The 16,858-nt window shown below is 47.4% G+C and overlaps 1 protein-coding gene across 11 annotated transcripts in view; it reads left to right on the forward strand.

The window, feature by feature from the left end:
- The first annotated feature begins 2,136 nt into the window (after positions 1-2,136).
- The window catches only part of ZNF644 (zinc finger protein 644), a 212,403-nt gene continuing 197,681 nt past the window's right edge, over positions 2,137-16,858 (forward strand). The window contains exons 1-2 of one of the 11 annotated variants that reach the window (XM_063939931.1): positions 2,137-2,345; positions 5,279-5,334. The gene's annotated coding sequence lies outside the window, so the exon portion shown is untranslated. Of the gene's footprint in view, positions 2,346-2,371; positions 2,501-2,627; positions 2,884-5,273; positions 5,335-7,195; positions 7,289-16,858 lie in introns of those variants that run through there. The other 10 variants (XM_063939922.1, XM_063939921.1, XM_063939926.1 and 7 more) reach the window with 10 other exon arrangements.

The raw sequence follows: 16,858 nt of genomic DNA on the forward strand, positions 1-16,858 counted from the left end.
GTCCGATGGACCGACCCCAAATAACTCCTCTTCCTTTATACGGCAATACACCTTTGTGCCGTTTGGAATCTGCATCACCTGACCACTGTCGTGTCCATAAACATCTTCTGGCAGATATGGACATCGCACTTACTCTTGATGCCAGAGTGCAAATATCCCTCTGTGCATCTCGCATATATAGAAATACATCCTTTAAATGCTCTATAGTCAATAAAATACTGTCCCTGTCAAGGGTATCAATATTTTTAGTCAGGGAATCCGACCAAGCCACCCCAGCTCTGCACATCCAGGCTGAGGCGATCGCTGGTCGCAGTATAACACCAGTATGTGTGTATATACTTTTTATGATATTTTTCCAGCCTCCTGTCAGCTGGCTCCTTGAGGACGGCCCTATCTATAGACGGTACCGCCACTTGTTCTGATAAGCGTGTGAGCGCCTTATCCACCCTAAGGGGTGTTTCCCAACGCGCCCTAACTTCTGGCGGGAAAGGGTATACCGCCCATATTTTCTATCGGGGGGAACCCACGCATCATCACACACTTCATTTAATTTATCTGATTCAGGAAAAACTACGGTAGTTTTTTCACATCCCACATAATACCCTCTTTTGTGGTACTTGTAGTATCAGAAATATGTAACACCTCCTTCATTGCCCTTAACGTGTGGCCCTAATAAGGAATACGTTTGTTTATTCACCGTCGACACTGGATTCAGTGTCCCTGTCTGTGTCTGTGTCGACCGACTACAGTAAACGGGCGTTTTAAAACCCCTGACGGTGTTTTTGAGACGTCTGGACCGGTACTAATTGTTTGTCGGCCGTCTCATGTCGTCAACCGACCTTTGCGCGTGTTGACATTATCACGTAATTCCCTAAATAAGCCATCCATTCCGGTGTCGACTCCCTAGAGAGTGACATCACCATTACAGGCAATTGCTCCGCCTCCTCACCAACATCGTCCTCATACATGTCGACACACACGTACCGACACACAGCACACACACAGGGAATGCTCTGATAGAGGACAGGACCCACTAGCCCTTTGGAGAGACAGAGGGAGAGTTTGCCAGCACACACCAAAAACGCTATAATTATATAGGGACAACCTTATATAAGTGTTTTCCCTTATAGCATCTTTTTTATATATTTCTAACGCCAAATTAGTGCCCCCCCTCTCTGTTTTAACCCTGTTTCTGTAGTGCAGTGCAGGGGAGAGCCTGGGAGCCTTCCCTCCAGCCTTTCTGTGAGGGAAAATGGCGCTGTGTGCTGAGGAGATAGGCCCCGCCCCTTTTTCGGCGGCCTCGTCTCCCGCTCTTAACGGATTCTGGCAGGGGTTAAATATCTCCATATAGTCCCCGGAGGCTATATGTGAGGTATTTTTAGCCAAAAAAGGTTTTCATTTGCCTCCCAGGGCGCCCCCCTCCCAGCGCCCTGCACCCTCAGTGACTGCCGTGTGAAGTGTGCTGAGAGGAAAATGGCGCACAGCTGCAGTGCTGTGCGCTACCTTAAGAAGACTGAGGAGTCTTCTGCCGCCGATTCTGGACCTCTTCTCGTTTCAGCATCTGCAAGGGGGCCGGCGGCGAGGCTCCGGTGACCATCCAGGCTGTACCTGTGATCGTCCCTCTGGAGCTAATGTCCAGTAGCCAAGAAGCCAATCCATCCTGCACGCAGGTGAGTTCACTTCTTCTCCCCTAAGTCCCTCGTTGCAGTGATCCTGTTGCCAGCAGGACTCACTGTAAAATAAAAAACCTAAGCTAAACTTTTCTAAGCAGCTCTTTAGGAGAGCCACCTAGATTGCACCCTTCTCGGCCGGGCACAAAAATCTAACTGAGGCTTGGAGGAGGGTCATAGGGGGAGGAGCCAGTGCACACCACCTGATCCTAAAGCTTTACTTTTTGTGCCCTGTCTCCTGCGGAGCCGCTATTCCCCATGGTCCCTTCAGGAACCCCAGCATCCACTAGGACGATAGAGAAATACATTTAGACACAAATCAGAACCATTGGAGCAATGATGCAGCAGCCATGCCTCCTCCGCCCTGCCAGAGTCAACTCAACCCAGCTCAAGTTATCACAGTACACAGTCACAGTCACACAGTGACAGTGACAGAAACACAGGCAGCAAGTGCACTGAGCGCACTCCCGATCCCAGGTCCCCTCCCTCGGCCGCGCGCCCCCGCCATTCTGGCGCCACGGGGAGCACACGGGGAGGAGGCAGCGCGGGTCACGTGAGGGGACGGCTGTCTCGAGTCCTCAGGTTTAAATTGAAGGAAGAAAAAAAAAAAAAAAGAAAAAAAAAAAAGTGCAGCGGCGGCAGCCGGCGACCGGGCCCGTACGTACAGCGCAGCAGGTGAGTGACCGCAGGGCCACACCTCTCACCGAACACTTAACCCCTGGTCTGGCGAGTCGGACCGGACACGAAACAGCGGCCGAACCAGGCGCCTGCTTGCAAATGGCCCCTCCTCGCCGGCCGGTGGCGAGCTGATCACCGGGCACCGTTCCCCGGTGGGTGACGCAATCGAAGCTGTGTAGCCTGACGCATTCTGCTCAACATGGCGCCTGCGAGAGCCCTGCATCGGGAGGGTGATGTGTACCGGAGGCGGGTGGAGGGGCGGCTGCTGTTGGTCCCCTCTGTCTGTGCTGGCGGCGAGTGGGGGACCCCGGCGGGGAGCGCTCGGTGGGGGTCTCGCACCGCAGAGGGGAGAACCCCCGATAATTCATGGACAAAGGGTTCACTTTAGGTTTATCTCTGACGGTTTTGTTTAGTCACATGACCGGCGCAGCCAATCGCCGGGCACGCAGGCAGAGCAGGGCAGCCATAGCAGCGGACGGGGAGCCAGGCGGCCGCCATTGCTGCTGGCCATTTGGGGGACGACTGGGGGAGAGAAGTGAGTGCTGCACGGGGGTTGCTACCTGTACTATACATCGCTGCTTGTCCTCTCATGGCCGCTCCGCCAGGCTGGGCCTCCGATGAGCCCTTCTTGCAGCCAGTGCGGCCTAGTCTGGCCTTCAGTGGCCATCCCAGCACAGAGGGTGGGAGAGGGCTAGCTGTGTGCGGGACGTACTCTAGACGGGTATTGGCTGCTGCCTGGGGTGTGTGGTGGCAGTGCTCTGTAACACGGCGGCTGCTGCTGCTGCTGGAGGAAATGGATGGCAGGCAGGGCTGGGACACCTCTACACTGTAGGCCTAGGTGTCATCCAACACACACATCACTCTCCAGACATGGCTGTAAATCATGCATGATGTTTGCATTGTCTGGGTGAGCCCAGACCCAAGACTATGCCTCCTCCACTCCATTTGTATGGTCGGCCTGTAAGTGATGGCCCTTGGTGTTCGTGTGGTAACTACATGTTTTGGCTTCTCCTCAGTGTAGTAGAGTCTGTGTTCCATAATTTTGGTTTAGGTTTGTAAGGAGTTCAACAGCTGTCTGATATTTCTTTAGTCTTTTTTTGCAACTTTAACAATGGATTAGACTTGCTGATTTTGTGCCTTTAAAGAGTACGCCACTCCAGTGAACTTTTCTATTCTGACCCTAATCATTTATATCTTGTTGTGTAGTTGTCATTATTTGTTATTTATGAAGTTCCACTAATTTCCGCAGCACTGTGCAAATTGATTCCTGCCCCATTGGAGTTAGCAGATTTTAGTCCCTAATATACAAGAGAACACCAGTGTTAATATATATGACATGTATTTACTATAGGAATTAATGATACTATAGTATACCTGATTTTTTATAGCCTGCTTCTTTATTGCACTTTATGGGGGGGTTTAAGATAAAACACTTGCTTGGTTACCTTGTCTCTTTACACTGGAATGTGTTTTAGTATAATGTAAAAGGTTTCCTTTTTTTTGTTACAGTTCATTGTACTAATTCCTTATGTGTATATGTTTCACCATTATGTTCCACTTCACCTCTGTGAAAATCATTTCTATTAAATTGCTAAAACTTCATGAATTCGAGCTGCCCCCACTTACTGTATTAGCTTCTTCCTTTCATCAGACGATACACGTCTTGTCCTCTTCGTTTTGTCTCATCTTTATGACCCTTTAATAACTACCTCAACCACCTATTAGTCTTCTCCTGTGCTGCTCCACACTGCACCTGGCCATACTTTACCCCAACCATCATTTAAGTGCTCCTTCAAAACCCACCTCTTCCTTTGCCTAATTGATCCTACTCCATTTGCTTAGTCTACAAGGCACAGTCTCATGTTCACTCTGGGTCCCAATAGCTCATATTGTCTCATCATTACCCCCTCCATCCAGACTAAACTTTAATGTGCTTTTTATTATTTATGTATGATTTATCATACTGACTGTGTAGTGCTTGGTAGTTTTGGTGTGTTGCAGAGATAAATAGTGATGATTATTCCAATGATGGTGGTTTCTTAAACTGCCATACACCTTGAGATTATTTGTCCGACCATCCAAGTGGTGGAAAGAAAATTTTGGTAATGTATGGGAAAAAATGTTATAGACCATTTGCTCTGAAACACCGGAAAATGGGCAAAAATGGTTGTTCAGAGAAATTAGTTCACTGAAACGGTTTTAAGTGAGGGTTCCATGCAAATTGATTAAAAACTAAAAAAAAAGTAGCAAGACTGCCCTTGGCAGGAGGACAATCAAAAGGTCGGCATGAGTTTTTTTTTTTCAAATTTTTTTTTTTTTTTTTTTAAGCTTTTGAACTTTTTCATACTTTACGAGCCATGTGGACTGCGATTGGGAATGGTAACCTGCCCGAACGCTTGCCATGCGCGGGGACACGGTGCACTAATTGTGGTTCCCCGTCACTTTACGAAGACAGCGACACCAAGAAAAGTAAAAAAAAAACCTCATGTCGACCATTTGACCCTTTTGACCAATAGTGGTTGACCTAATGACTGTCTACCTAAATCTTGTTGACCTAATGACCCATACCCCAGTCAAAAGCATTTTTTTTTCTTAATGGTTCAGGAAAGCTTCAGTTATCTCTGAAGATGTTGTAGGGCGCTGAAATGTGGGGATAAACTTAAATATGTGTGAATTTTTTTTTGTACTGCATTTTGGTGCATTAAAAATGTCAAAAAATGTTGGTCAATACCATATATAGCAGTTTTCTCACAGAATTTTTAAAACTGTTGGTCTTCACAACTATCTAAAATGTAAAATATTGAAAAAAACTTGCTTTACGGTATGTGCAAATCTGTCATCTGTGACTTACCAAGTTCCAACTTGCAGTGGGTATTTGATAAAAGGATGTATCTGAAGCATTTATTTTTTTCTCCATCTCTTAAGCGCAGTCAAGATAGGGACGAGACAGCAGGCTCTATTCATGTAGAACAAGAAGTCCAAGAAGGTAATTATCTCCTCAAATCAATGCAATGTATAATAGTTTTAAGTTGTCATTCAGGAATACTTGCCTTTCCAGCGATGATCTCTAATAAGCAGCCCCCTCACGATCTAGCCAAACAGCGCGGAGATACCAAGATTTCTGAAAGTCTTCTGCATGGTGCAAATGCGCAAGTCATAGGGCATAAAAGACGGTGGTGTGTGGCAAGGAGTTGGAGGTGGCACATTAAATTTCCCTGCTCTCCTCCCACAACGGTGCTGGTTTCCCACCCACCCAGAGGTGGCAATATATTTTATGAGAAGACAAATGAAAACAATAGCATTCTATTCTTTAAATCACTTTACCCACACTATTGTATGGGGAAGCAATTTTTACTTTTAATCAGGGGCACCACTTGAGAAGGCTCAGTATAGGACGGAGAGGTAAAAAGCCCTGTTATCAGAGACGCAGGATTTTTAGTTTCTTCATGAATAGAGCCCAAAGTGCTTTGTTTTACTTGACACTGAAAAACTAGTGTCCTCTAATTTTATTGCATGACTATTGTATTAATCTATTGTTGTGAGAAGTTGCCAAATGTGTTGGGGTAACCAAATATCACTGTGTGCGGGTTTCCACCTGTCACCATATAATTTCTGTTCAGGTTATAGTGTTCCCGCCAGGATGCAGGCAGATCAGGTCGCCTGGGGGGGGGGGGGGGCGCACATGTGACTGAAAAGGGGGCATGGCCAGTGGGTGGGGGCGGGGCTCGGCCTGGTTGCAGTCACCCTTGGCCGCATACCCAGCACTTACGGACATGCTGGGCTTCCCCCAAGCATTCCCCTCATTGTGAATAGATGCTGCCGCGCACAGCATCTATTCACCTGTCGCCGGTGATCAGCAACTGCAGGGCCCTCTTCCCTCATGTGCTTATCCTTTCTTACTTTAATAATCTTCAACTGCACCACATCCAGCAGTCTTCTGCCACCTGATACTTATTCCAGTGTCATCTGCTGATGTAACTGTTTATTTACCCTGTACTTGTCCTATACTGTCATCAACTGTAAGTTGATGTTTTCCTGTTTGATTATTTGTTTCTGTATTCTGTAATTGGGCGCTGCGGAACCCTTGTGGCGCTATATAAATAAAGGATAATAATAACTGCAAATTTTCCCACCCACAGCACACTGTGGTCTGCGGGTGAGAAGGCATAGGCAGGTTATTTTAGCAGTGTGCTTCTAAAGATGCAGGGCACATTTTGCCGTTTTCAAGTTGGGCAGGGCGTAGCGCCCTGCTAAAACAACCTAGCGTTAGCACTAGGTTAGAAAATCTGACCAATGGGGGCAGCGATGGGTGTTAGTCTGCCAGGTATACTGGCTTGACCTCCATGTGTTCCAAACATTTAGATCTGCATTAGATAAAGGGGAAAGTGATTAAATCTTCTAAGGGGACAAGTGGATGTGTTTGCTATCTAGTACATTCTATAAAATGAAGCTAATTGGTTGCTATGGGCAAGTTCTCATCCTGTCCTCTCCATAAGGTTTTATTTGATCACTTATATATGATATAAGCAATACCGTGCAACTTCTGTGAACTGGTTCGAACTCTGCATTTAAGGCGGTGAATTTAAAGTGGCAATAGTTTAGAATGCAAGACCAACCTGGTTGTGCCTTGTAAATTATGAATGTTTTAAATCCACAGCCTTAACTGAAGTAATACCAGTTCACAGAAGTCGCAACCTATTACGTATACTCTTGTATTGTTTGCAAATTATGCTATCGTAATTTAAAAGCCAGAGGATCATGTTTTAACTCAAATGACTGCCATGTAAATGGCTTTTCAAAAGCCTATTCTCCTGAATAGCTGTCACTTATTTGCATATTGTCCCTAGGGGTAGCTTAAAGAGATCCCTTACTTTGGATTTCCATAGCGCTTCACCTGTTGATTAGAAAATCCTGTCCTGTACTGGCGAGTACTAACAAAGGTACAGTTCTGTAGGTGCAAATAATGCATCAGCATTAGCCAGTGGTTAAAGCATTTTACTCAAATTAGTTTCATATCATACACCACCTCGGATGCCAGTGAAGAGATGGTGCAGTTTTCAACATGTGCACTCAACATATAGCCCAAATTCGAAGCAATCTGACTAGATTGCTTAGAAATAAAGCGCGGATCTCTCTGTGTATGCCCCACAGCGACAGCGATGCGCGGCGCTATCGCCGGTACTAGATTGGCCTGCATGCAAGCACAATCTAGCACATCGCTCATTTCACTGCTGGGTGAAATGAGCTGCAACCCGCCTCCCCCTCCCCCTTCGCTCAGCACATATCGCGCTAGGTGTTGAGTGGGGGGAGAGATGTGTGCTGAGCGATCTGCGCTTGCGTGGGTTTCCTCCAGGTACTCCAGAGTGTGGGTGGAAACTAAAATACTTGGGGGACAGCCAAGCAAGAATGTGGGGAATATGCAAACACACAGTTAGGGCCATGATGGGAATCAAACCCAAGGCAATGTTGTGATGGATATTACATGTCATCAGTCTCTAGATCAGTGTTTCCCAACCTCTGTCCTCAAGTCACACTAGTCCAGATGTGCCTCGAGAACTGTGCGAACCCCTGATCTAGAGAAATTATGGTTTTGGGTTTGTTTTTTTGGTGTGTTTTTTTTCTTTTTACAGATTAAGTTTTACACTCAAATGCTTCTTGGCATAGTGGTCTCTCTAGCACCCTGCACTTAATTGGTGAGGAGGGCATATTTTAAGTTAAATTTTGCCCATAAAAAGATAAAAAATGCCCTCCTCATTGATTAGGTGTAGGGTACTAGAGTGACCACTAGTGGGGGCGAAGTTCAGTTGGGCGCAAGGTAAAAAATTGTTTCTCTGACGTCCTAGTGGATGCTGGGGACTCCGTAAGGACCATGGGGAATAGACGGCTCCGCATGAGACTGGGCACATCTAAAGAAAGATTTAGGACTATCTGGTGTGCACTGGCTCCTCCCCCTATGACCCTCCTCCAAGCCTCAGTTAGATTTCTGTGCCCGGCCGAGCTGGATGCACACTAGGGGCTCTCCTGAGCTCCTAGAAAGAAAGTATAGTTTAGGTTTTTTATTTTACAGTGAGACCTGCTGGCAACAGGCTCACTGCAGCGAGGGACTAAGGGGAGAAGAAGCGAACCTACCTAAGTGGTGGTAGCTTGGGCTTCTTGGGCTACTGGACACCATTAGCTCCAGAGGGATCGCACACAGGACCCGACCTCGTCGTCCGTTCCCGGAGCCGCGCCGCCGTCCCCCTTACAGAGCCAGAAGCAAGAAGGTCCGGAAAATCGGCGGCTGAAGACTTCTATCTTCTCTAAGGTAGCGCACAGCACTGCAGCTGTGCGCCATTGCTCCTCATGCACACCACACACTTCGGTCACTGATGGGTGCAGGGCGCTGGGGGGGGGCGCCCTGAGCAGCAATTTTAACACCTTTGCTGGCAAAACTGACACCATATATAGCCCCAGAGGCTATATAGGTGTAAATTACCCCTGCCAGAATAACACAAAAAGCGGGAAAAAGGGGCGGAACCATCTCCCTCAGCACACTGGCGCCATTTTCCCTCACAGCTCCGCTGGAAGGATCGCTCCCTGGCTCTCCCCTGCAGTCCTGCACTACAGAAAGGGTAAAAAAGAGAGGGGGGGCACTAAATTTAGGCGCAGTATATATATAATACAAGCAGCTATAGGGGAAAACACTCTGTATAGTGATATCCCTCTGTTATATAGCGCTCTGGTGTGTGCTGGCATACTCTCCCTCTGTCTCCCCAAAGGGCTTTGTGGGGTCCTGTCCTCTGTCAGAGCATTCCCTGTGTGTGTGCTGTGTGTCGGTACCGCTGTGTCGACATGTATGATGAGGAAAATGATGTGGAGGCAGAGCAAATGCCTGTAAATGTGTTGTCACCCCGAGGGGTCGACACCTGTGTGGATGGACTTATGGAAGGAATTACGTGACAGTGTCGGCTCCTTACATAAAAGGTTTGACTACATAGGACAGCCGGCTACTCAGCTTGTGACTGTTCCAGCGTCTCAAATGTCATCAGGGGCTTTAAAACGCCCGCTACCTCAGATGGCAGACACAGATGTCGACACGGATACCGACTCCAGTGTCGACGACGATGAGACTAGTGTACCCTCCAATAAGGCCACCCGTTACATGATTGAGGCAATGAAAAATGTATTGCACATTTCTGATAGTACCCCAGGTACCACAAAAAAGGGTATTATGTTCGGTGAGAAAAAACTACCAGTAGTTTTTCCTGCATCTGAGGAATTAAATGAGGTGTGTGAGGAAGCCTGGACTTCCCCCGATAAGAAATTGATAATTTCTAAACGGTTATTGGCAGCGTACCCTTTCCCGCCAGAGGATAGGTCACGTTGGGAAACATCCCCTAGGGTAGATAAAGCGCTTACACGTTTATCAAAACAGGTGGCACTACCGTCTCAGGATACGGCCGCCCTAAAGGATCCTGCTGATAGAAAGCAGGAGGCTACCCTAAAAGCTATATATACACACACGGGCATTATATTGCGACCAGCGATTGCATCAGCATGGATGTGCAGTGCTGCTGCTGCGTGGTCAGATTCCCTGTCGGATAATATTGATACCCTGGATAGGGACAATATTTTGCTGACAGTAGAGCATATAAAAGACGCTGTCTTATACATGCGCGATGCACAGAGGGATATTTGCCGGCTGGCATCAAAAATAAGCACAATGTCCATTGCCGCCAGAAGGGGGTTATGGACTCGGCAGTGGTCAGGTGATGCCGATTCAAAAAGGCACATGGAAGTTTTGCCTTATAAGGGGGTGGAACTGTTTGGGGATGGTCTTTCAAACCTCGTTTCCACAGCTACGGCTGGGAAATCGACATTTTTGCCACAGGCTACCCCACAGCAAAAGAAAGCACCGTATTATCAAGTACAGTCCTTTCGGCCCCATAAACAAAAGAGGGCTCGAGGCGCATCCTTTCTGCCGAGAGGCAAAGGTAGAGGGAAAAAGTTGCAGCATACAGCCAGTTCCCAAGAGCAAAAGTCCTCCCCCGCGTCCGGTAAGTCCACAGCATGACGCTGGGGCTTCACAGGCGGACCCGGGTACGGTGGGGGCCCGTCTCAGAAATTTCAGCACACAGTGGGCTCTCTCACAGGTGGATCCCTGGATCCTTCAAGTAGTATCTCAGGGGTACAGGCTGGAATTCGAGACGTTCTCCCCCCCCCCCCCCCCCCCCCACCGCCGTTTTCTAAAATCTGCCTTACCAGCAACTCCCTCTGCCAGGGAGGCAGTGTTGGTGGCTATCCAAAAACTGTAGTCACAGCAAGTGATTGTCAAGGTACCCCTCCTTCAGCAAGGAAAGGGTTACTATTCCACAATGTTTGTGGTACCGAAACCGGACGGTTCGGTGAGACCCATCTTAAATTTAAAATCCTTGAACACGTATATCAGAAAGTTCAAGATGGAATCGCTCAGGGCGGTTATTGCGAGCCTGGACGAGGGGGATTACATGGTCTCTCTGGACATCAAGGATGCCTACCTGCATTTCCCCATTTACCCTCCTCACCAGGAGTACCTCAGATTTGTGGTACAGGACTGTCACTATCAGTTCCAGACGCTGCCGTTTGGGTTATCCACGGCACCGAGGGTCTTTACCAAGGTAATGGCCGAAATTATGATACTCCTTCGCAAGAAGGGAGTTTTAATTATCCCGTACTTGGACGATCTCCTGATAAAGGCGAGGTCCAAGGAACAGTTGGTAGTGGGGGTAGCACTTTCTCTGGAAGTGCTGCAACAGCACGGCTGGATTCTCAATATTCCAAAGTCACAGCTGGTCCTGACGACACGTCTTCTGTTCCTGGGAATGATTCTGGACACAGACCAGAAAAAAGTGTTTCTTCCAGTGGAAAAAGCCGAGGAGTTGTCATCTCTAGTCGGAGACCTCCTAAAACCGGGACAGGTGTCGGTACATCAATGCACACGAGTCCTGGGAAAAATGGTAGCTTCGTACGAAGCAATTCCATTCGGAAGGTTCCACGCAAGGACTTTCCAGTGGGACCTGTTGGACAAATGGTCCGGGTCCCATCTCCAGATGCAACAGCGGATAACCCTGTCGGCAAGGACCAGGGTGTCGCTGCTGTGGTGGCTGCAGAGGGCTCATCTACTAGAGGGCCGCAGATTCGGAATACAGGACTGGGTCCTGGTGACCACGGATGCCAGCCTTCGGGGCTGGGGTGCAGTCACACAGGGAAGAAATTTCCAAGGACTGTGGTCAAATCAGGAGATTTCGCTTCACATAAATATTCTGGAGCTAAGGGCCATTTACAATGCCCTAAGCCAAGCAATGCCCCTGCTTCAGAACCAACCGGTACTGATCCAATCAGACAACATCACGGCGGTCGCCCATGTAAACAGACAGGGCGGCACAAGAAGCAGGAGGGCAATGGCAGAAGCCACAAGGATTCTCCGATGGGCGGAAAATCATGTGTTAGCACTGACAACAGTGTTCATTCCGGGAGTGGACAACTGGGAAGCAGACTTCCTCAGCAGGCACGACCTCCACCCGGGAGAATGGGGACTTCATCCAGAAGTCTTCCAAATGCTGGTAAACCGTTGGGAAAGACCACAGGTGGACATGATGGCGTCCCGCCTCAACAAAAAGCTAAAAAGATATTGCGCCATGTCAAGGGACCCTCAGGCGATCGCTGTGGACGCTCTGGTAGCACCGTGGGTGTACCAGTCGGTTTATGTGTTTCCTCCTCTGCCTCTCATTCCCAAGGTACTGAGAATAATTCGAAGGCGAGGAGTGAAAACTATACTCGTAGTTCCGGACTGGCCAAGAAGAGCTTGGTACTCGGAACTTCAAGAGATGCTTTCAGAGGACCCTTGGCCTCTGCCGCTCAGACAAGACCTGCTGCAGCAGGGGCCCTGTCTGTTCCAAGACTTACCGCGGCTACGTTTGACGGCATGGCGGTTGAACACCGGATCCTGAAGGAAAAGGGCATTCCGGAGGAAGTCATCCCTACCCTGATCAAAGCCAGGAAGGATGTCACCGCAAAACATTATCACCGCATTTGGCGGAAATATGTTGCTTGGTGTGAGGCCAGGAAGGCCCCAACTGAGGAATTTCTACTGGGTCGATTCCTGCATATCCTGCAAGCAGGGGTGACGTTGGGCCTCAAATTGGGGTCCATATTTCGGCCCTGTCGATTTTCTTCCAGAAAGAACTGGCTTCACTGCCTGAAGTTCAGACTTTTGTCAAAGGAGTTCTTCATATTCAGCCTCCTTTTGTGCCCCCAGTGGCACCTTGGGATCTCAATGTGGTTTTGGAGTTCCTGAAATCACATTGGTTTGAACCACTTAAGACTGTGGATTTGAAATATCTCACGTGGAAAGTGGTCATGCTGTTGGCCCTGGCTTCGGCCAGGCGTGTGTCAGAATTGGTGGCTTTGTCCTATAAAAGCCCTTATCTGATTTTCCATATGGATAGGACAGAGTTGAGGATTCGTCCTCAGTTTCTCCCGAAGGTGGTATCAGCGTTTCACTTGAACCAGCCTATTGTGGTGCCTGCGGCTACTAGGAACTTGGAGGATTCCAAGTTACTGGACGTAGTCAGGGCCCTGAAAATTTATGTTTCCAGGACGGCTGGAGTCAGGAAAACTGACTCGCTGTTTATCCTGTATGCACCCAACAAACTGGGTGCTCCTGCTTCTAAGCAGACTATTGCGCGCTGGATTTGTAGCACTATTCAGCTGGCGCATTCTGCGGTGGGACTACCGCAGCCTAAATCTGTAAAAGCCCATTCCACAAGGAAGGTGGGCTCATCTTGGGCGGCTGCCCGAGGGGTCTCGGCTTTACAACTTTGCCGAGCTGCTACTTGGTCAGGGGCAAACACGTTTGCAAAATTCTACAAATTTGATACCCTGGCTGAGGAGGACCTTGAGTTCTCTCATTCGGTGTTGCAGAGTCATCCGCACTCTCCCGCCCGTTTGGGAGCTTTGGTATAATCCCCAAGGTCCTTACGGAGTCCCCAGTATCCACTAGGACGTCAGAGAAAATAAGAATTTACTCACCGGTAATTCTATTTCTCGTAGTCCGTAGTGGATGCTGGGCGCCCATCCCAAGTGCGGATTGTCTGCAATACTTGTAAATAGTTATTGTTACACAAATCGGGTTGTTATTGCGAGCCATCTGTTCAGAGGCTCCGTTGTTATCATACTGTTAAACGGGGTTCCTATCACGAGTTATACGGTGTGATTGGTGTGGCTGGTATGAGTCTTACCCGGGATTCAAAATCCTTCCTTATTGTGTCAGCTCTTCCGGGCACAGTGTCCTAACTGAGGCTTGGAGGAGGGTCATAGGGGGAGGAGCCAGTGCACACCAGACAGTCCTAAATCTTTCTTTAGATGTGCCCAGTCTCCTGCGGAGCCGTCTATTCCCCATGGTCCTTACGGAGTCCTCAGCATCCACTACGGACTACGAGAAATAGAATTACCGGTGAGTAAATTCTTATTATTACAGTGTTTTGTGGGTATGTGCGCTCCCGATACCTGTGGTATCTAATAAAAAAAATGGTTGCTGTGTTTTCGTAGCTAAAAACCTTATGGCAAGAGTAAAATAAAAAATGACTGTGGTCTCCAGGGCTCCCGATGGTCTCCCCTCCATCTTTACAGCACCGACGCAATAACGATTTCTCGAGTGAATATATGGTCATGCAGACTGGCCAGAGCAGTAGCGATCCTGCTGTCCTGTTTCTCTACATACATGATCGGATCTGAATGCAGGTCCACTTCCCAAAAACGGCATGACACGCCTGTGTATTTGCTGCCACTTCCTGTTAGTCTCATCCTGTCAATCGCTCAGCGTAAAAAATCTTACTGCGTGCGGCATCGCCCAAATACCTTTTACACTTGCGCAGTGCGATCACAGCACATGTGCAGTCTGTGAATCGCTCAGTTACGTGAACATTGGCATTGCTTACAAACATGACTCAGGCCCCCAGGGCATAAACTGGCATATGTAAATTGTGAATATTGCCTGGCACTTTATTTTTACAAGTGTGTGTGTATATATATGTGTGTGTGTTTATTAGCAATTCACAAAATGCAAAGTGACTGAATAGAAGACCACCCTTTGCCTTCAAAACAGCATTCATTCTTCTAGGTACACTTGCACACAGTTTTTGAAGGAACTCGGCAGGGAGGTGGTTCCAAACATCTTGGAGAACTAAAAACATATTTTGTGGATGTAGGCTTGCTGAAGTCCTTCTGTCTCTTCATGTAATCTCAGGCAGACCCGATGTTGAGATCAGGGCTCTGTGGGGGCCATATCATAACTTCCAGGACTCCTTCTTTTTTTTTTTTTTTTTTTTTACCCTGAAGATAGTTTTTAATGACTCTGGCTGTATGTTTGGGGTAGTTGTCCTGCTTCAGAATAAACTATGAGCCAATCAGATGCCTCCATGATGTTATTGCATGATGGATAAGTATCTGCCTGTATTTCTCACCATTGAGGACACCATTAATCCTGACAAAATCCCAAACTGTACTTGCTGAAATGCAGCCCCAAATTTGCAAGGAACATCCACCATGCTTCACTGGTGCTTGCAGAGACGCATCATTGTACCTCTCTCTAGTTCTTCAGCAAATAAACTGCCTTCTGTTAAAGCAAAATATTTAAAATTTTGACTCTTCAGTCCATTTTTCTGCACCCTAGTTTCTATGTTTTCGTGCATAGTTGAGTCGTTTGGCCTTGTTTCCACGTCGAAGGTAAGGCTTTTTGGCCACCATTCTTCCATAAAGACCGCTTCTGACCAGACTTCTCTGATGAGTGTACCTGGGGCCCACTGGTTTCTGCAAGTTCTGAGCTGATTGAACTGCTGGATATCTTGCAATTTCGAATGGAAGTATGCCCGATGTGTCTTTCATCTGATGCACTAGGACGACCACTGCGGCTATGGTCCTCAATGTTGACAATTTCTTTGTGCTTCTCAAAAGCGCTTGAACAGCACATCTTGGAACCCCAATCTTCTTTGAAATATTTGCCTTAGGGTGACCTTGCTGATGCAGTATAACTACCTTGTGTCTTGTTGCTGTGCTCGGGCTTGCCATGGTGTATGGCCTGTGACATAAACGGTCTTCCACAACTTCGCCTTTGTAGCAGAGGTTGGCTGTTTCTCATCCAGTTTTAAACCTCCTACACAGCTTTTTCGGTTTCAGTTAATGACTGTATTTCAACCTAAATATGAAAATTATGATCATTATCACCTGTGTGGTATGACTGGTTAATCATACAATTGACTATAATCCTACAAAATCCTGAACTTTATGCAAGTGTACCTAGAAGAATGAATGTGGTTTTGAAAGCAAATGGTCACGCCATATATTGATTTGATTGAATTTCTCTTCTGTTCATACACAATTGCATTTTGTTAATTGTTAAAAATAAACTATTAACACATCTATTTTTGAAAGATTTCTTACTTTGCAGCATTATTTCCATACCTGCCCAATGCCAGGTACAAACTTACTGTGTGTACCAGGAGATAACGTTAGCGATGGTACCTGCTGTGGGGCTGGCATCGGCAAGTGCATACATACTTGCTGATGCTGTCAGCGACTAACGGCTGGGGGGCTGGTGTATGAGGGCCATGCTGCATTCGGCGGTATGGCCCTCGCTGGCAATGACTACGCTTAGCGACATAGTGCATACACACTAGACTAGGCTTGGCCAACCTGTGGCTCTCCAGCTGTTGTGAAACTACACATCCCAGCATGCCCTGCCTAGCATTCTCTGATGGGAAAACTGTGGCAAGGCATGTTGGATCTTGCAGTTTCCCAACAGCTGGAGAGCCACAGGGTGACCAGGCCTGCACTAGACGATATCACGAACGATTTGTCGGAATTGGGCACATCTGGCACTATATAGTCTAGTACGTACCCAGCATAAAACTTTTGCACAGTATTGTGTGTGTGTTTGTATATATTGATGTAGATAATATATTGAAAATATATTTTATATCACAATATAATGTGTGTATATGTATAATGTGTGTATATGTGTGTGTGTGTGTATACATACATGCATTCACACACTAACTAACTAGCTAGCTAGCTAGCTGGAGTACCCGGCGTTGCACGGGATTTTAAGAATGTCTGTTTACCAAAATAAATTTCAACACACAGTATAAATAACATTGTAGATAGCTGAATACCCGTGCTTCGCTACGGGATGAGGATGGTAAATTAGAATGTTAGTAGTTCGTTAATTTACGTTTGTTTGAGATCTAGTATATAGGCAGATCTTGCTTCCCTGACGCACTTTGTGTATTGGCCGGACCCCTTTTTGGTCCCCCTAGAGACCCAGCTCTTCCCACTATATAACACTCAGTGGCTTCCTGCTGCTTCCATTCCTCACATCATGTCAGTGCCCCTGTGAAAATCTCGATTTCTCCCCCCCGCCCACAGTTTCTTAAATAGCGCAGCACATTATGTATCTCCTGATATACTCTGTGCTGCTGGGGGACCGTGCTACT

This window comes from Pseudophryne corroboree, chromosome 9 (genome assembly GCF_028390025.1).
Source record: "Pseudophryne corroboree isolate aPseCor3 chromosome 9, aPseCor3.hap2, whole genome shotgun sequence".
Classification (NCBI taxonomy): Eukaryota; Metazoa; Chordata; class Amphibia; order Anura; family Myobatrachidae; genus Pseudophryne; species Pseudophryne corroboree.